The 20,646-nt window shown below is 44.2% G+C and overlaps 1 long non-coding RNA gene across 2 annotated transcripts; it reads left to right on the top strand.

Annotated features, from left to right (window-relative positions):
- Positions 1–10,795: 10,795 nt before the first annotated feature.
- Positions 10,796–20,129, top strand: LOC123386201. 2 transcript variants are annotated; one of them, XR_006599976.1, is made up of 5 exons: positions 10,796–10,932; positions 11,645–11,715; positions 12,139–12,283; positions 19,479–19,596; positions 19,992–20,129. It is a non-coding gene; the product is annotated as an uncharacterized LOC123386201 (long non-coding RNA). The 2 variants fall into 2 exon arrangements; XR_006599975.1 differs by having other exon boundaries at positions 11,798–12,283.
- The last annotated feature ends 517 nt before the right edge of the window (positions 20,130–20,646 follow it).

The following is a 20,646-nucleotide window of genomic DNA, read 5'->3' as shown; positions in this document are numbered from 1 at the left end:
GAACTGGGTTGGACAGGCTCCCCACCAATTCATGTCCTTCCCAGTAGCTCAGAATGTGGCCTTGTGTGATGATAGGGTCATTGCAGATGTGTCATACTTGTGTGGGGTGGGCCCTTGATCTGGTATAACTGATGTTCCCATAAGAAAAGACACAGATGTGGAGACAAAGACCATACGAAGACAGAAGCAGAGATTGGAGTGAGGAGACAGCAAGCCAAGGGGGTCTGCTACCACCAGGAGCTGGGAGAGCCATGGAAGATTCTACCCACAGTCTCAGAGGGAGCACAGCCATGCTGATACCTTGATTTCAGACTCCTGGCCACCAAAAATGCGAGAGAACAAGCATTTCATACAAATATCTCACTTTGGAATCTACCACAGAGGACTGGTATCTCCTATTTGCCTACACTTGGTATCTGGAGATACACGGGGATTGGAGAGTACAGGGGATGATGAAGTCAGGCCGCCGGGTTTCCAATGACCTGGGTGAGGAAAGGTTACTTCTCTTTCTATTCCCCTACCTCTGGTCCCCATTTAGTTTTCTGGAAGAAAAACCTCAGTCTACTTTATGCACATTCCCATAATATGCAAGTTTGGGACACTGGTTCGTTTTGCACGGAGAAAACTTCTGCAAATCCTACATATATATATACATACATATATATATATATATATATATATATATGTATATATATATATATATATATATATATATATATATATATATTTTTTTTTTTACCTATTTGGTTCCCTGTCTCCAAACATAGACTCTTTGAAGTTCACAGAGATGTTCTAGGTGCCACACTCTTCCCGGGTGGTAATTCGCCATCAAATATCTGAGTGGGCAAATGTAATTTATGCAGGCATCTGTCATGCTTATAAAGGCCAATGCCATTTCTTCAGGCCCCTGTGAACACTTAGGGCTGACAGTGCCTAAATAAACTGGTTTATTTACTGCAGTAGTTACCTGTTTAAGACTAGCTGTTACGTTAAGTAACACAGAGTGCCCCGACTAATAAATTTACAGCATGCCTGTTTGTTTTACTGAAGAATTTATTGCAGTAGTAATAACTGTCAGAGGGCGAGCCTGGAGAAAGGGTTGGGGCTAACACGGGAGGATCTGTCACATGACCGCCTTCCTGATAGCCACTCTGCAGCTCTCGTCAGCAGCTCGAGGGAAGGGAAACTCGGGACCCAGCTTCTGGGGGAAAGCCGTCTCTTCTGTTCAACCCAGATGGGTGGGAACCACAGGCTTTGTGTGCTGTGGGCGTGACTTACAGGAGCCCCTTGGACTTGGCTTCCATGAATTTGAGGGGGACTTCATGCCAGCCAGAGGAGGGGAATGCCCAGTTTTCCAACCTTGGCTAACTGGAGGGTGGCCAGTGGGAAAACCACACGAAATGTGCAGAATCTTATACTTCCTGTCCTTGATTCAATCTGGCTTTCTGTTTTTGGGGTCCAGCTGGGGTCCTGGGACTGAAGACAGGTTGAGGCTGGGGGAGGGGGCAGTGCTGTGTTGTGGTTCGGAGCACAGGCTTTGGGTCAGGCAGATAAGTGCTCATCTTGGAACAGTCCTGTAGAAATTGTGCGAGAGTAGGCAGGAGGTACTTAAATTCTCTAAGTCACACATTCCTCCTCTGAAAAACTGGGATAATCATCTACTTTACCCAGCCTTTGTGAGGACTGGAGAAGGTGCTGTTCCAACTGCCCAGTGCCCAAGATACTGGCTGCCACTGGTATTTTAATGGACTATTCGTAGCTCTCGGATCTGGACAAGAGAGAGGATGCGTAGTCTGGCCCTTCCATCCTACCATTGGGGAAAGTGCTCACAGGACAGGCCAATGACTTCTCCACGGTCCTGTTGCACATTCATGGCAAAGACTTGGTAAGCCAGCAGATCCCCTCAGTCCTAATCTTAACTGAGCCATTCAGTCATTTTGCAAACGATTAGCGGGCGCCTTCTGTGGGCTCAGAAGAGGTGGAGGAAGAGACTTTGACTTGTCTCTCTGCCCTGCCAGATGGAGCCTCAGGTAGCTCTGGATCCTGAGTGTCAGCAATAGGACCTGGCATGGAGCGGAGAAGCAGGAGAGGTTTGTTACATGAAGAAATGACAGCCCCTGCCTCACGGGGTGAACAGCACTATGATAAAAGCAAGCAAAGGATTTTGAGAGTTGAGAGGAGGCTCCACTCCACCTCTGGGGTGGGAAGGCTTTCTAAGGCAGGAAATACCCTCTCTTTGTCTTGAGGGTCATGAGCAGCTAGGTGGACAGACAACAGGGTGGGCATTGCAAACAGATGGAACCGTATAAGCAAAGGGCCCTTGACGTTAAAAAGATAGTTGCCTAGTACATGAGGTACAAGTGTAGACTGGACATGATCAGTTGTGTGTTGGATGGGGGTATGTCTCAAAGAGTCCTCCTTGACTGTTCATTCTGCACACCCTTTGTTGAGATCCTACAGTGCACTCTGAGTGAGGCGGGGAGGCGGTCATCCTCCATACCTTGCAAGAAATTGAGGTTTTGAGGCTGAAATTGTCCTAATGGCAGCATTCATTAATTCCTTTGTTTATTCCACACAGAACCAACCATATAACTCATGGGGGCCAATGCACATGAAAATATGAGAACTTTCTCCCCAAACTGAGAATCGTGAATACTTTAATACATTATATTAATGACCACAGAGCATTAATTCAAGGGTGGGGCACTTCTGAACTTGAGGACCTGTGCAACTGTATGGGTCACATGCTTATGGAGTCAGTCCTTCTTCTGCAGGTTTTTACTTGCATGTGTTGGATCCTGGGTATCCATCATGAGACCTGGCACAGAGGTGCAGGAGTGGCTGTATGCTGTGCTGCTGCATATATTGTTGCATGCTGGGAGTGGTTCTAGGCCCTGGGGACTCAGCAGTGAATAAGCCAGAGGTGGTTCTTTGTCTCCTGAAGCCTCGTGGTGGGAAATACAGTAAGCCAGTGAGGAATGCATGCATGGGTGGTTCCAGATAATGATAAGTGGTGAAAGGTTTCTGGGTGGGATGGAACAGGTAACAAGGGAGGCATTCCTGAGATGGTGGGGTGACATCTGGAGGAGATGCTCTGAAGACTGGGAAGAGGAGCTTTCCAAGGCAAAGGGAGAGCAAAGGCGCTAGGCTGGGAAGAAGTGTGGAGCACTGGAGAACACGGAACAATGGTGGCATGGCTGTTGGTGACGGTGAGGTGGTTGTGGCCAGATGTCACGGGGCTCTGTGGGACATGGAGAGGACTTCAGGTTGTCCCTAAGTGCAGGGGGAGGCACCAGATGGTACTGTGGGGGTGACCTGATGGAAGCAGAGAGGTCTCTGTTCCAAGATGGTTCTTCACCCAACTCTGCCTCCATGGTCTGGAGCTCCAAGGCTCCAGGTAGCGGTGTGACTTGGGAAAGGATAGTGTGGGAGGGTGGTTTTGGACCGACAAGCACACGGAGCGCATTAGGTGGTCACTTACGATATTCTTGTGTAACTTGGCCCAAGACTGTGAAGAAATGCGGATGCGGCCAGTGGCTCCACTCACTTCACTCAGTGGCTCTCGTCTGGTGCTAAATTTTGTTATAAGGATAAGTAATTTTTCTTTTACCTAAAAATCCTGGTAATTATGAAGAAATGCAAGAAATTGAGAGAAGTGAAACATTTTTTTAAAAATCCCTAATATTTATTTATTTATTTATTTATTTATTCAGTTTGTTTATTTATTTATTTTGAGAGAGGTGGGGCAGGGGGAGAGAAAGCGAATGTGAGCAGGGGAGGGGCAGAGAGAGAGAATCCCCAGCAAGGTGCGCCTTGCTAGTGCGGAGCACAATGAGGGACTCAAACTCACAAACTGTGAGATCCTGATATGAGCTGAGGTGGGATGCTTAACCGACTGAGCCCCCCAGGCGCCCCAGAATATCTCAATTTTATTTTATTTATTTTATTTTTTTAAATTTTTTTTAACATTTGTTAAATTTTATTTTTGAGACAGAGAGAGACAGAGCATGAACGGGGGAGGGGCAGAGAGAGAGGGAGACACAGAATCGGAAGCAGGCTCCAGGCTCTGGGCCATCAGCCCAGAGCCCGACGCTGGGCTCGAACTCACGGACCGCGAGATCATGACCTGAGCCGAAGTCGGACGCTCAACCGACTGAGCCACCCAGGCGCCCCAGAATATCTCAATTTCCAAGAGTATCCCCTGATGAAACAGCATGTCCATACTTCTTCCTGTCGTTACTATTTCCTCCAGCCCTGGTTTATGCTGCTTTATTACTTTTACATTTGTGTTTTATCTTTGTTGCATCCTTTTTACAGCTTGTGTGGGTTTTTGAAAAATTATGTGTTCTTTAATAATATTTTTTTTTACAGCTGTTTGATCTTGTTGCTACATTGGAATGTGTTCAACTTCCACTGGTCTTAACACAGCTACTCTGGTTCTGAGTCCATTATTTTTATCTCTAGCGTTGTTGACTGAGTTTATGGCGCCATATGTTTTTAAAGAATGACCCGGCTGCCGTGGTCCCTCCCTTATGCCAGCCTTAGTGGTATGGATTAGTTTCATGGCTGAATATTGCTGTGACTTTGTATGCAATTTTGTGTGTGTGGGGGCGGGTCCCTCAGAAATGTGTTTATGATGATCAATTCTCTTCTTCCTTGAATACTGAGGTCAGTTCTGAATAACTTGCTTTTCTTGTTTAGATAGCTTCATGACTTTTTTTCTTTACCCTTGAGGGTCAGTCATTTCACTTGGATTCAGTTAAACGTTTTATTATTTTTTTTCTTGAGGTATAATGTATTACTGGCTTTGTAGATTTTAGTCTGTATCTAATAAAATTGTCTTTTAAGATGTCATTGAATAGCTTTTGGGTTTTTTTTCCCCCAGAAGGACCAGTTCTACGCATACTGGCTCTTAGCTCTTTTATATGCATTAACCTGTGCATCATCATTTTTGTTGCTTTTCTCTTTTTCATTTTATTTTGTGTGATTTCCTCAAAATTATTCCTAATTTTTCTACATCACTTGTATTTATCTGTTTTCTTGCTTCTAAAATGGCTTTCATCTATCATATTATCTTTTTTCAATCCTTTCTTTTCTAGATTAACAGTGTGTGTGTGTGTGTGTGTGTGTGTGTGTGTGTGTGTGATAACCTCTTTGAACTACTGTACAGCTTCCTTTAACTTATTTATGTAGAGAGAAAGGCCCTCCAAACTATATAGAGTTATTTTTCCCATCGACATAGGTTACTCCTCTTGTAAAACACACACATATCTTTTGTTTCTTCTCTCTTCTTTTGGTAATGTTAACATTTTTTAATGGCTAAACTTTTTCAGGCAACCTACAGACAAATGTTATAAAGAAGACAGGCCAAGAGCGAGCTGACCGATGGAAGTTTCAGCTCTAGGTAAACAGAATCTTTGGCTTGAGTCAGAAGATCTATTATTTCTTTCATTCCAGAGGATGTCTTGCTTCAGTTTTCAACATCGGAGATGCTACTGTGGCTAACAGCAAGGCCACAGATTCTCTGAGTTACATTCTTGAATTTGCTGCTTCCTCTTCCTTTTGGAAACCCCCTTGACCTCTTCCTGTATTCATCAGTTATCAATGACATGATCATTCCTGGGGCTTATTCTTTAGGCAACCCATGTTCTTGAATGGGGTCTCTAAAAGGGCATTGTTCACCTCTCCTGCATTTTATATACAGCCCTAGATCCTAATCAAATAAGCATTGACAGCACTGCTCAAAAGGTTGACATTTTAGGGACGATATCCTCTGCTTAAGATCAAAGGTGGAGTGCATCTTTGTTCAGCACCCTCCACCTCCTAGGTTTAGATCATATGGTATTTTGGTGTGTCCCATAGTTTATGGTTTGAGATGGTGGTAGTTCCCTTATATCATTTGCAGATGGTATATTTTCTCTCTTATTCTTATTCTAACTCCTTTTTTTTTTAAAGATTGTCATTTTTAGTAAGGTTCGGGAGTTGAGTAAAGTAAAAATGCATTTTCTCTACCATCTTCATGTAAACAAATCTCGTGACCTTCAGACTAAAAGGGATGGAAATCCAGGGTCTTCGTATCTCTAAATTTTAATTGGTGAAACAGAAGACAATTTAGCTTAAGAATTTGGTCTGAAAGCCAATGGATTAGAGGGCAAATGTTTACTTTGTGGTCCAAGTTTTACCAAAAGGAACTTGAGCATAACAGTGATAATATTGACTATTGCTGATTGAATGCTGACTCTGGTCCAGGCACTTGGCCAGCTGCTTTGATTACTTCAGTCCTAGTCCAAACATCAACCCTGTGAAGTGAGGCTTTGTTAACCCCATTTCACTGGAGAGGAAAGAGGAAATTGAGAATCAGAAAGACCGGGTCACTGACTGATAAAACCCTGAGCCTACATTCAAAATCAAGTGAGTTAACACCATGCTCCTCCATTCTTTTCTCTATATGCTGTATGTTAGATCTAAAAGTAAAATTTGAAGGGGCTTCTGGTGGCTCAGTTGGCTAAGCATCTGACTCTTGATTTCAGCTCAGGTAGTGATCTCACGGTTCATGAGTTCAAGCCCTACATCAGGCTTTGTGTTGATAGCACAAATCCTGCTTAGGATTCTCTCTCTCTCTCTCTCTCTCTCTCTCTCTCTCTCTGTCTGTCTCTCTCTCCCCCTCTCTGCCCCCCCTCCAATAAAGAAAATTTTAAAAAATAAAATAAAATGTGAAGATAGTACAAATTACAGCAAACCCTGGTAATACTTTTTTTTTCTTGATTTCCCTTTTATTTTGCTTAATTTTCTGTGGCTATGTTAATAACCCTTCATGGCTCCTTTGACAGCAGGAGCCCCCTGGCTACTCTTCTTCTGGCTCACCCATTATTAGCATCTATTCATTAAATGGTTTCTAGTGAGGATTCTTTTTTTTTTTTTTTTTTTTAAATTTTTTTTTTTCAACGTTTATTTATTTTTGGGACAGAGAGAGACAGAGCATGAACGGGGGAGGGGCAGAGAGAGAGGGAGACACAGAATCAGAAACAGGCTCCAGGCTCTGAGCCATCAGCCCAGAGCCTGACGCGGGGCTCGAACTCACGGACTGCGAGATCGTGACCTGGCTGAAGTCGGACGCTTAACCGACTGCGCCACCCAGGCGCCCCTCTAGTGAGGATTCTTAAGAGGTGCTTGGAGAAGAAAGGGGCTCCTCCTTGTACATTTACAGCTGTTGTTAACTGGCTCAAGAATTTGGTCTATTCCCAGTTGGTGTGCTCTGCACCAGGCTGAATAGAACCAACTTCATAAACTTTCTAACCTGATATTTAAACTCATTCAGGCACTGCAAATAAAACAATGAGGGGGACTATACTGAAAATCTCAGGTTGTCATAATCTTGCAATTTGCTTATTTTTCTCATGGCTCACCCCTAACTCCTTGCTTCCCCTTGCTATGGCCAGGGTTGGCCGAGGGGATAACTCATCACTTGTTAGGAGGAGCAAATTAACTGCCTCCATGCCAGGAGGACCCATGCGTTAATCTCCATCCTTTGTGGGTTCACAGGTCTCTGCCCACAGTGGTCTCTGCCCCACCCCTGGTCATGGTGTGTGCATGTTGTTGCCATACAGTCCTTTAATCTTGTATATTTGTTTAAAAATGAAAGTGTTTTAAGATAATTTAAAGTTGCTTTTTGTAAAATAAGACCAGAAGTGACTATTTCCATAAGATCATCAGAACTATCCCTATCAGTGACTGGTAGCCTGCCTCTGTCATGGGAACTAGTTATGGAGAAAATCTTCTGCTTAAATTCAGCGGTGGCAAGTTGCATTGGGTCATTCTCAAAAACGTGGTTTCCTCATTGTCCCACTGGAAACACCTACTCCACCACACTGAAATTGTATTTTCAACACGTCCTCCCCTGGTACTCTGTGGGTACCTCTGTCACTGCATTCACTACATCATATTGAAATGGGCTATGTGTGGTTCTGTCTTCCTAAGGTATGTCTAGAGTTTTTGTCTTCTCTAAAAAGCTTCTCCTTGGAATCCTCAATATCCAGCTCAGAGGATGGCAAAAAAAAACCTTAATTGTCTAGAGCATGTTTCCTATAGGGCATCATGAAAAGCTAATGTTTATAGAATGTGCTTTGAAAAATGGCGCCATCATTTAAGAGTAGTGGAAAAGGGAACCTATCTTGCTGGTGACTTCTGGACCATGACTGAGGTTGCTGCACACAGGGTCTTCTCATAGACTTCAAGAGTTCCTCCCCAAAAGCAGAAGCCCAAAGATCTCTGTGGGAAACCATGTTTATGACCAGCAAAGATGCTTCTTTGTTCAAATTCCAAATGGTTTAGAAGCCAAGTAACCTCTTTCACGACTGTTAAACACTTGAGCCAATACAACATATTCAGTGTGGGACTGACCTGAGGCAATGAGACTCTATTACAACAGAGGTCATGATGCATTTATACCCACATTGCGACACAGACCCTCAGCACGCATCCGATCTTTCCAAATATGTTTCTTCTCTTCTGATTTGATAGAAATGTTTACCAAAAATACGCTAATAAAATCCACACCATAGAAAATCATAGCACATAACACTTATAGATGCCACTTATGTCTTTGTTTTAAAGAATATAAAAAGCATTATAATGAGAGTTTCATAAAATTCCAAATTTTCAGTGGACAGAATGTTCTAACTTCATATCTTCTAAATGCTATTTTTGGCCAAGCATGGTCTTCACAGAGACTTCATGTATTTTGTAGCCACTGAAAATTTTAGCCAGAGAAACAATAAGATCTCACTGGAAACTCTCCTGGGTAGCTATGTGGAAGGTTGATTGAAAGCTAAGAGAAAGACAGAAACTCTCCATAATGGGGATAGAAGCCAGACCCCTTGCTCTCAAAAAATTTTTATTCTAGTCCCAGGAACCATTGTTCTGAGACTCTCTTAGCCATCCTGGGCATCATATCTTCTGGTTTCACCACTGCTGCACACTGGGGCTGGATAAGAGAAGGAGATTATAGATTTCAGGGGCTGGAGATTATAGTTTTCAAGGAGATTTAGTTTTTAGGCAGCGAAAAAGCAGACAATCTAACCTCTTCACTTTACATTTGGGGAGGTCCAGGAAGAAAATGGCCTATCCAAAGTTGGTCAGTGTGAACATGGCAAATAGCACCTGCTCCTTTATAGTTGGGCTCCAAGTCCAACCAGGAGACCCATCCTGTCTTGACCTGAGTGGGAGACATTGAAAGACCCTGACACTGTTTGACTCCGAATTAACTCCCCTGACTTAGTTTGGGTCACTGTGTTTCTGCTTTGTTCTGGCACCTACACTCATTTTTGGCTTTGACAACTGAATGTTCCCTAGTTCAAGGGAGCTCTTCTTACAGAGCTGACCAGTAGTCAGTTCTTCAAGGGCTGAGTTCTATCCAACACTATTATTTGGGATCATTCCATTATCAGGGAGGGAAACCCAGCTGAACCTGGCTTAAACCAAACAAAAAGAGATTAGTGTCATCCTATAACTGGAAAGTCCAAAGGTGCTTCTTGTTTCAGGCATGGTTGCATCTAGGAGCTGCATGATGTCACTCAGGCTTGGTATCTCTTCATTTCTCCTCCACATTAGCTTTATTTACTTTTTTTAAGTGATATCTCTCCTTCTGGTGGCCCCAGAAAACCCTGAGTTTAGAAATCTGCCCACAAAGAAAGCGCCCTTTCCTTAATAATTCCAAGTCTTTCTCTGTTGAGCAAGAGTTGGGATCACACTCATCCCCTGGTGTCTGGGAATGGGGTTACATCAACCTTATTTGAACATACACGTTGATAGTGACAAAAAAATGAAATTTCTCAAGAGGAAACAGGGATGCTTGTTGTCAGAAAAAAGGGTAATCTAGTTTGGGTGGGCAACACTAGCAGAATCTGTCCTCCTGTTTGGCAACCTGTCCCTGACTATCCTTGACCTGATGGCCAGCTCTGAAGCCTGCTAATGGACTTCTTCAAGGTCCCATGGCTTAGTCTGGCCCTACTCCCATTATTTCCCCATAGACTCTACCCTGGGCCAGTGAATGCAGACATGTCCGGCTGGCATCAGATCCCAACTAGTGCTCCAGAGCAAGTTAATGGCTCTTGTGGGACTTAGATTCAGCTCTCCTGGCTCTTCTGCCTGTTGCTCTGTTCTAAAGAGTTGACTGCATTAGGAAATCAAACAAAGAAATTAATACAAAGAAGCCTTGAGTGTGAAAATGTCAGCCAGCCCACAGTCAGAAGAAAAGACTCAAAAAGTAGAGTCAAGGTTGCTGTTGGGTGTTTTTGTTGTTGACGGGCACCAAAGTACTGCCATCCGGGGAGCAAGTTCTCTGACATGCGGAGGAAGCATTGACTTCATTAACTCGTGTGGGAGTGCGGGCGGGGGGAGATGTCCCTGGGAACTTTTGGCAGCCTTGAGGGAAAAGGATGGTGATGGTGTGTTTCATATTGAACTTGGCATAAATGAGAGTGATGGGGGTGTTCAGAGATCAGATGGCACTTCTAGTTTGTCTGCGAGAACCTAATTACTGACCTGACACCCGTTGCTTCAAATAGGCCACGGAAGCAGCTAACTGGTGTATGGGAGCATCTGGTAATGCAATTACCCTGTCAGCTCTTTATCCACTTGTAGCCCTGTCATTAGACACTTTCTTTTCCTTGATATTCTTAAAATGTAGAGTTACCAACCAGAGCAATTTAAAATGATATATAGTTATTTTTGACTCCTCTCCTGTCGAGGGAGAACTTCATAAATGATGTCACAATAAACGGAATGTGGGAGAAACCTCAGACATAAAATGTGTAAGGGCAGAGACCGTGGGAGGAAGAGAAAGATCATCGCTGGGGCTCCCAAGCGCTAATGAATTAACAGGGAAACGGTGTTAATGAGTTCCGAGGAGGGGTTGTTGTCAGAGGTTTCGAGGTAATAGTAAAGAGTTATGGAACCAGGAGGCAGAACCAGAAGCATTCAGAGTGGCCCCCGCGGCTCTAGAAATAGAGAGTAGAAAAATCCAGGGGATAGGTCCCCGAACTAGGTAAAAAAGTCAGGGCAACAAAGCAGATGATGAAGAAGAAAGAACAGGCATCAGGGGGTCCTGGACAGATACGAGTTGCTGAAGGTGCAGTGCCTGCTGGCAGACGCACCTCCCTTACACTCCTGGGAACAGGGGGGAAACGAATGAAAACAAGGGGAGCAGAGTCCTTCAAAACTGCTCCCAAATTAGTAGGGACAGCCTGAAGGGTGGAGAGGGGGGTGACAGAAGACTCTGTGGATGTGAAGTTAGCCACATCGAGTTTGGGGACACCGGACTGCAGCTGTTTTGAGTTGCGCATGGGCAGATTTCATTCTTTCCACATTTGACTGAGGAATGATTTAAAATTCAGAGAGTTTTAATTATTTATTTGCCCAAGGCTCACACAGTTCCCAGGTGGTACAACGGATTCCACCCAAGGTTTTTGGAATTTGCCATGAAAATGCAGATGCGGTCCCTGGCTCAGAGCTCTCAGCGTAACTGGGGAGGCAGATATACATATACCGCAAAAACAATGTAATGTGGAAGGAGTTAGAGCAGAATCATTGCCCCCAGTCTTTTCTCCAGCCCTGTATCCCACCAGGCTGTTCTTTCCTGTACCAGATGTTTGTGGGCATCACCAAAATCAAGGATGTGAAATGATCTTTTAAACTCCAGAGGTCTCTGGAAAACTGGTAAGTTATGCAGTCCTTGAACAGCCGTTGGGAGTTCAAAATTGCTGCCCAATTTATTTAGGTGAGATCTTACTGTCAACAGGGAACACTGGTTGTCCAAGCCCCACAACATTCGATGTGTCTCCCGATCACCAAGGCTTTCTCCAGCACATCTCTTGTTTCTTTCCTTAAAAACCTGCTCAGCAACCACAGCATGCCAGAGTCCATGCTGGGAGTGTGACGTTGGAGACCAAAGCCAGAAGTAGTCTCAAGGAGCTTTCAGCCCAGAAGGGAGGCTAATACTTGGCAATGACCTCTCTTATGGACCTTGGTCATTATGGATAATTGTCCTGTCTCAGTGCCTATTTCACTTGGTCACCTTCCTTAACATCCAGATGAATGTCTCTCTTTAAATTTCTGTCTTGTCTTTGAAAACTTCCCCAGTTGCACAAAGACCAGAAAACCAGCCTCACCCTTGAGTCCTTGGTGGATGCTGTGTAAACCTCCATGGAAGTGCTCTCCCATTTTACTGTCTTTGTCTCGTTGTCTGCTTGTTGTGCAGAGTGGCTTATCTACACCAAGAGAACAGGTAAGTTTGATTTGGCACTGAAAACCAAGCACCAACATGGTGGCCAGCATAAGTGAGAACTCAAGAGACATTTGCTGACCGTATGAATTAATACTCCCGGTGTTTGAGTGAGTGGGTTCTCCAAATTTCCTGTTCATAAGTGACCTAAATGAAAACTAGCTTCTCTAAATAAAGGACTGTATTCATTTCATGGATCCCCAGAATCTCAGGGCTGATCACATTTCTTTTTTTCTTATGGCTTCTACGAAGCTCAGAACCTATTTGTAGCAAAATATAGAACCATTGGCTTACGTTTCCAATGACTCACCAAAGCAATAGCTTTTTTCCCCTTCTTACTATAGGATCACTCTGATTTCTTCCTCTGTTTATGTTATTCTGTAGCCTTGTCAGTTCTTTTCTTAAATAAAGAGAGTTACAGACTTCTTTTTAAGTGATCTGGTTATTATAATTCTCTGGGTGGCCACACTCCTTAAATGACTTGGTCATTGACCATAGATTCATTGCTCTCTCTTAAGTAATAATCTTCCCTCTCTCATTCTCCTGAGGGTCTCTTAGACAAAATACGGTATTGCACACAAGCACATTCAGATGAAAAATCCTATCATTGGTGATAACTTCGGATGATAGAATCTTAATAAACTTTCTGTGTTTGATTGGCTGGGATAACGAGAGATACATATCACGTGTGATAGCTGCGCGACAGAAGATAAGCTGGTCATCATTTTCAGATAAAAATGCCCATCCATCCACAGATTGCAATCGGGGGCTGCCATTGGAGTCCTTGGTCTATTCCAGTTAATTAAATGCTAAATGAAATTCAGAGTCCTGGCTCCTCGAGATGTACCAACCTGTTGCCATGTGCTGCAAAGACACAGGATACAGTCGGCAAGGCTTGCAGGGGAGCTAGTAGTTGCTCACGAAATACACGCTCTCTTGGCGGTTCCCTTCTTTTGAGAACCAGTCTGCAGTGCTAACTGGCTGGCAGCTGACAGCTGTGGGTCGCACGTGCTGGGAAATAGGATATGGACATCTTTGGAGGACCATTATTCTGCCTGCCACACCCAATATGCAATTTATTGAGATAAAAGGAGAGACGGATGGGTAAGAAATTATCAAAAAACATAAGTGATGTTTTTCCTCAGGGCTGAAATAATATGTAAGAAATTGCATTGAATGTGCTTTCCTGGTAGGGAGCAGAATGAGTGAAAAGCGACCTTTTTGTAGACATGCCAATGTGACGTTTGAAACACTGAGGGTGAAACACATATCCTAAGTGTTTTGAGAGAGAGGGAGTGGGGGAGGGGAAGAACAGAGAGAGGAAGACAGAAAGGAAGAGGGAAAGGGATGGGGGAGAGCTGGGGAGAGAGGAAGAAAAGAGCCACCTGCGATGAGTGAGCACAATGGACAGAGAGGGGCTGAGGGATGCGGATATTGTCACTCGGGTCTCTGGTGCCCCTGTGACCTGGTGTAAAACACAAGCCAGGCTTCCTAGTTTGTTAAGTGAACAGCTTGCTTGTTAAGTGAACCGTTGGCTGCTCCTAACTCGGCTACCCCGGGATTCGTCTGAGGCACCATCAAGTGTGCAAAAAATAAGTCAGCCAAACTCAGTTACTGAGACTCAGTACCAGCTAATCGACAAGGTGCTCTGGGAGTCTTTCAGCTTCTCCCACTCAAAACGTCAGCTTGGATCTGTCACCTGGGAGGCAGTCTTGTGCCACCTCCCCTCTGAGAGTTTACTGATACCAGTGCCCACTGGGGAAGCGGTAAGGTGCTAGGCGATTCCTTAAAGAGCCATGTTTCTTGGCACTATTTAGACAAAGACTGTAGCAAAGGGAAAGACGAAGGGTGCTGTAGCTTAAAGTCTGTGAACGTCACGTCGTTCAACAACACAGACTCACTGCACTGGCAGACATGTCTAGCCTGGGGGAATTTCTGAGCTAACCAGTCCTTTGGTTTTGTTTTCTGGCTGGCTTGGCCGCATTCTTCTTGGCTTTTTCCACTGGGCAAATATTTATGGGCACCCGCGTGTGCGGATGGACTCAGTGGGTTGCCACGGTGGGTGACTGAGTGTGTCCTCTTCCTGGAGGCAGGCAGAATATGCTTCACCTCTGGGTGTCCACACCCGTTGGTTCCCTTCCTGAAAACCCTTCTCTCCCGATCGTTTCTGGTCATCCACAACCCAGTCCTGAGCTCTCCTTTCCCCAGAAAGCTCTTCCTGCCGCCTGTTTCCCAGTCCAGCCGGGCCCAATGGCTCCTCTGGGCTCTTGGACTTCACCTCTGACAATGGAATCCCTAGACACAGTCCTCTCAGAAAGCATCCGGAAAAGAGTCTCCGAAGAACCAGCCGGCTTCTGTGCTGATCACAAAAGCTAAGGATCGCTCATGTTTTCCTCTTTGCCTTGGCTGCCAGGAGGTTTTGGCCCAGAAATTGTCTGAACTCATGTTACAGATACTGGCGCTCCCCCTTTCTGCTGCTCCTATTTTCAATTTCGTTTTATTTTCTGAACGCGTCATCCCTGTATTTGTTTTAAACTGCCTTCAATCCTCTCTAGCAATATATAGGGCACAGGTGAATATGTATCCATAAGTACACAGGAGAGAAAATTGGAACAAGGGCCACAGTCACATGCTTCCCCAGGGATGAAACTCCGGATAATAATAGGAATGATGATCCATCACTCAGAATATATGAGGCTGTGTGGATTCCAAAGAGGTTGTGCAGTGCATCAGTCCCGTGATCTCAAACCTCAGAGAAACATCTGGTGCTCCCCTCAGGCCGCAGCCTTGATTTTTTCTGGGTAAGACCAGGAGTTAAGCAACACCCTCATCATAGTGCACACTCATCCTGGTCTATTGGGGCCCTGATTGTCTCCCTGTGTGGATGTCCTCTAGCCTGGACCTACTTGTGTGCTCCTCTGGGTAGAAATTGCAGTGGTAGAGATCCTGAGTTCAGATTTACCTTCCTTTTTTTTTTCTTCTTGAATAACTGATCTTTGAGAAAACAGGCTTCAGTCCTTTTAAGGCACTATTTTTGGGGAAAAAGTCCATGAAGGCAGGAATGTTTGTTTCCTCCCATTTCATAGATGAGTAATTAGAGGTGCAGAGAGTTAACGATGCACCCCGAGCCACAAGACCAACAACTGGGAACCACAGTTGAGCCAATCCGTGTCTGTCGCTGTAAATTGAAGTCTCTTTTCAGTGCACTGTGTGTTTGTTGACCAAGCCAGGCACCTGCAGCTTCCTGAACCTTCTCGCTGCTGCTGGGCAAGATCCCCCTGGGCTTCCACCCCTGGAGGGTTTGAAGTGCTTCTCAGAACCCAGGATCCAAGGTCAACTCCTTTGGATGCCAGCATTTTTTTTGCAGAACGTGGTGCTGGGAAGAACCTGATCTGTGATCATTCTATCTCAGGACAGAGGGAAAGTGGAGACCTGAACACAATTAAGCCATGAGTCTTATTGGTGTAAGATGGCCGAGGTCGCACTGCAAGGGCATCATTCCTGTGATGATCTGCGAAGAGAGATGCCACTGTGGACGCCTTGCTAGTGACTCATCATTCTTCGGATGGGCATTCGGGTCTTTCTATTGTCCACCCTCTTACCTTTGCAGTGGCATTTCCCACAAATATTGATGATCACCTAATAGTCTGGTCAAACTGGCTAATGATCACATTTTTATCTGCCCATCCCCCTTCTTTATATTTTTATAGCCTTGCACTTTGCACATGTTTGGAGCTCAGGAAGAGAATACTGATCATGCTGAATATAAATGAACTGTCAGATAGCTGAACATATATAATTGTGGGTTTTTCTGATGTTTGGGACTGCTCACATCTCCACTTCCACCCACAGCAAAGGAAATCAAGAGTTGCCTACGTTAGACAGAAATATATCCAAGATTTTAGAACATAAGATTCGAGTGACACAGAAAGTACCTCAAGGACAAGAGAACTTCTGCTCACAAAGAGATTACTCTTTATGACATGCTCTGAACCTATTTGTCATAGTCTAATTATAGACGACTCAAAGAGTAGGGCTTGCTTATCACTCCCTGGGAGACTCTTGGATGAGTAACTTTCAACTCAAGAAATCTGGAATTTGCACCAAAATGTTTGCCCTGTAGAGTGACCTGGGTTTTCTCCTTTATCACTTAATGTGCACATATTATGGACCCAGTAGGTGCAGAACTTAGCTAAGGCAAATGGAAATAGAGAACCAGAAAAGGTGCTCGTCCCGGACAGCCTTGGTGTGTTTGGTGTTACGGATGTAAACTACTCATCTTTAAAAGGCACATTGTGTGAGTCACCAGAAAGAGCCTGGGCTCTTTGGATGGGAGGAGGGGAGGAGACCTGTGTAGATGGGTTTTGGGGTTCCTTGCAATTGGAGCATGGGCAGTGGCAAGGAAGTCATGCCGGGGGCTGTCACTGGAAAGTACAGCATGCATGAGTGACAGCCTGAGGCAGGACAGGGGCAGTGAGAGAAGGGGAGGAAGCACAGCTTCTCACACATGATGGCTGTAGAATCTACAGGACTTGGTGACAAACTGTATGAAAGGTGGTAGAAAAGGATTCAATCCTGGGGTGCCCGGGTGGCTCAGTCGTTTAAGTGACCGACTTCGGCTCAGGTCATGGTCTCACGGTTCGTGAGTTCGAGTTCCGCGTTGGGCTCTGTGCTGACAGTTCCTGGAGCCTGCTTCGGATTCTGTGTCTCCTTCTCTCTCTGTTCCTCCCCTGCTTGCTCTCTCTCTCTCTCTCTCTCTCTCTCTCTCTCTCTCTCTCAAAACTAAATAAAGATTTAAAAAAATAAAAAAAGGGATTCCATACTAATAAAAACATGGTAATACAGGAGCATGCTGTAATCAAGCCCCATTCACAAATGAGGAAACCGAGCCTTGGGGTGGTTAAGGCACTTGTCTTAAATAAGTTGCAGAGCCAGGGGCACCGGGGTGGCTCAATCAGTTAGGTCTCCGATCTCGGCTCAAGTCATGATCTCATGGTTCGTGAGTTGGAGCCCCTCATTGCGTTCTGCACTGACAATGTGAAGCTTGCTTGGATTCTCTCTCTCTTCTTCTTGCTCTCTGCCCCCTCCTTCCCACTCTCGCTCATTCTCTCTCTCTTTCAAAATAAGTAAATAAACTTAAAAAAAGTTAAATAAGTTAAAGAGCCAGAATTTTCATCCTCATATTCTGACGTGAGGGTCCATATGCTTTTTACTGCCTTGTCGTAAAAATGAGCACACATTGAAAAGTGCACCAAGCAAAACAATATGCTTTGAGAATGACTTGACCAGAAGATCCTTCCCTTGTCCAAAGGATTCATTTCAGGGTCTCTATGGCAAACCACCTAGTGAATGCATGATAACATTTGTTAAATAGAACCTGTGCCATGTGCACATGCACAGACATGCACACACACATACACGCACATCCAAAAATGGACATACACAAAGGCTATAGGTGGAAGGAATCTGTGACCTCAAAGGAGGCACCTTCCCGTTCAATGCCATTGTTATGTTAGGTGTGACAGCAACTGCCCAAATCAGTGCCCAACCCCCCCCTACCCAACAGGGGTGTGTTAGAAACACCCCAGAGATGCTCCCAGTTTGCTTTTAACTTCCTTCCTGTCCTGATAGAACATTTAGCAGGATCTTGACCTATTGGCTCATTGACCAATTTCAGACCTGCCACGGCCTCTTAGATCATTTATTGGACATCCCTACATGCCAGGTATTTAACCAAGCCCTTCATATGCATTGGTCTCACTTGATTGTCAGACAAACCATGTGTAGGCATTGTAAGCCCTATTTCATAGGTGAACAAATTGGTCTAGCCACTGGTCCAAGGATAGTGGCTAATGAAGGGCATAGGCTAATGTGACCCATTCCAATCCTTATTCTGCAGCCGTTGAGTGACACTGTCTTACTGGGCCTGAGCCCCATCTGCCTCTCTCAGATCTCCCCTGGCTCGGTCCACTCTCAGCCGCCCCATATAACCCGCCACATCTTATCCATTCCTGGCTTGACAGCTTTCCCTGTTTCAACCCATGAAACTTGTACCCAGAGCCACCCAATTTAGGTCCCCTTGGAATGGGAACAGGTGAGATACCAGTGGATAATCATACCCCTTTACTTTCATATGAGAATGGTCATGGGCTCTTTTGTCTTCCTAAATCCCTGATTTCCCAAGGTTCATGGGATTTCAAATGAATTGCTTTTGATCTCCCTCAAAGAAAGATTTTTATGCAGGAAAAGGAAGTGAGATTAGCAAAGGTGATTTGCTACTGTTATGTTGAATTAAAAAATATAACGCAGAAAGAAAGCCTTAACTTTTTACTCACATATTTATATATATAAAAAGAAATTTGGTTGATTACAACTTTTTAGATCTGCTGCTCCTCTAGTTCCATTTAGGAAAAAAAACCCATGGCTTTATATTCCCACCCACTGATTTCCAACTAAAACAGAACTTTGTTGCCTGCTGACCCTGCTGGCTTTTTAAATGAGAAACTTATTCTTCTTAAACTGCTGGAAAATTATATTTAAAAATCAGCATAATTCCATTGCCTATTCTTTCTGGATTCCTTGAATAATGCAGGGTTGGTTCCTGGAACAACTCTACATAATCTGATGTACAAATTTGGTTACTGACATACATGGTAACTGGTGATAGGCATTGTTGCTAAGCTACAGAATCCATTTGTATATTTTAATTAATATAATCTGAGTTAAGACTTTTTTCTTCCCTAATCTAATTACAATTTCTGGAGGTAAGACTTTGGCAGACTTAAAGCGATACTATGATAGTATTACATATATAATATTATATATGTTCTCTATATATTCCAAATTCTTAATCCACAGAATCGTAAGTTCTAAAAATAAGAAATTGTTGTTTTAATCCAGTGATCTTTGGAATTGTTTGCTACCAACAGTGAGTAACTGGAAAGGTGAGTGTTTAGCCAGGGTCTGCTACTCACCACACCCCACTCCCCCATCCCCATTAACCCATTAGCTGTAAATAAACTATGGCAGATCGCTTCCAGAAGATTATCTATATTCTAACATATTATTCATATTTATATATCTGTAAAAGATGGTTTTACTTCTAGAGAAGCTATGAAATTCTCCATCTCAGTACCTCTTCATTTACCTGAAAGGAATTACATAAGCAATCTATTCTAAATTTGTCTCTTGGTTTAAGATCTCATGGCCTGGACTAGAGCAGATATAATACTTGGGAGCATTACAGCAAGTGAGGAAGCAGCTGAACCAATCTTGTGACCCAGATTGGAAACCAGGAAGTCCAAGCCAGTCAGTGGGTAAGTCATCAGATCTGGGAAGGGCTGAGACATCCGTGGAAGGGGAATCATGAGACTGGGATCCTAGAAGGCAGGGAGTTGGTCTGGGCAGTGAAGTGCAGCAGGGATTAGGGCAAGAGGTTCTGGATGGAGCCCAAGAACTTTTCATGGGTTTATGAAAACCATTCTGCATGTGATGACAGCCATGTAGTATAAAGCTACATCTGCTGGCTGCTGAAGAGATGAATTAATCAACTGAGTTGCTTGAATGAAAATAAAAGATGGCACCAATTATAACTTCCAGTATTTTAACACTGCTACAGCTGGTGTTGGGCTAAGCCTTACCTGTGTTAGCTCCCTTACTCTCATGACATTCCCATAATAGAGTTGATGCTTTCATTTTTCTCTTCTTACAGACAAAGAAACTGAGGCTCATAAAACTAAAAGGTTACTTCTCCAAGGTTGCACAGGATTGTAGTGAGAGAGGTTGTGTTTGAATCCAGAGTGTTTGGACTCCATAGTCCACAGTCTTTCACACGAGGCTGTACTGCATTCCAGTGAGACTGAAGACAATATAGAGGGCCGGCCTCATGAAGAAATGTTCCCTTCTTTACAATGGTATGGATTTCTCCTCTGCAATCTGGCTCATAAAGAATCAGCACAGGTCTCTTTAAAATGCAAAGGCATCCAGGAACATGATAAGGATACGATGGAGAGCCAGTCCTACAGCATGTAGAGGACTCCGAGAAGAATACTCTTCCTCTACTCCTGGTAAAGTCTTATGTGTTGCTATTTATTTATTTACTGCACAAAAATCCAAGGAGAGGTGACTGTGCTTCCGGAAATACAGAGACTATGACCCCTGTCTAGGGGAGCTCAGAGGCTAATGGAAGGAAGACCTGGAAACAAGGAAGTGGAAACATTTTCTTAAAGTGCGAAATGTATTACATCCATGGAACAAAGGGGGCAATGGCAAAATACTCTTGGGGTGATGGAGAAAAGCATCACAGAGAGAAAAGGACCTTTAAGGAGTGCAGGTGGGTTGGAAGCAGGCAAGGGGGTGTTTCACTG

The sequence above is a fragment of the Felis catus genome, chromosome B3 (assembly GCF_018350175.1).
Source record: "Felis catus isolate Fca126 chromosome B3, F.catus_Fca126_mat1.0, whole genome shotgun sequence".
NCBI classification, from domain to species: domain Eukaryota; kingdom Metazoa; phylum Chordata; class Mammalia; order Carnivora; family Felidae; genus Felis; species Felis catus.
This window is presented reverse-complemented; position numbering and strand designations above follow the sequence as displayed.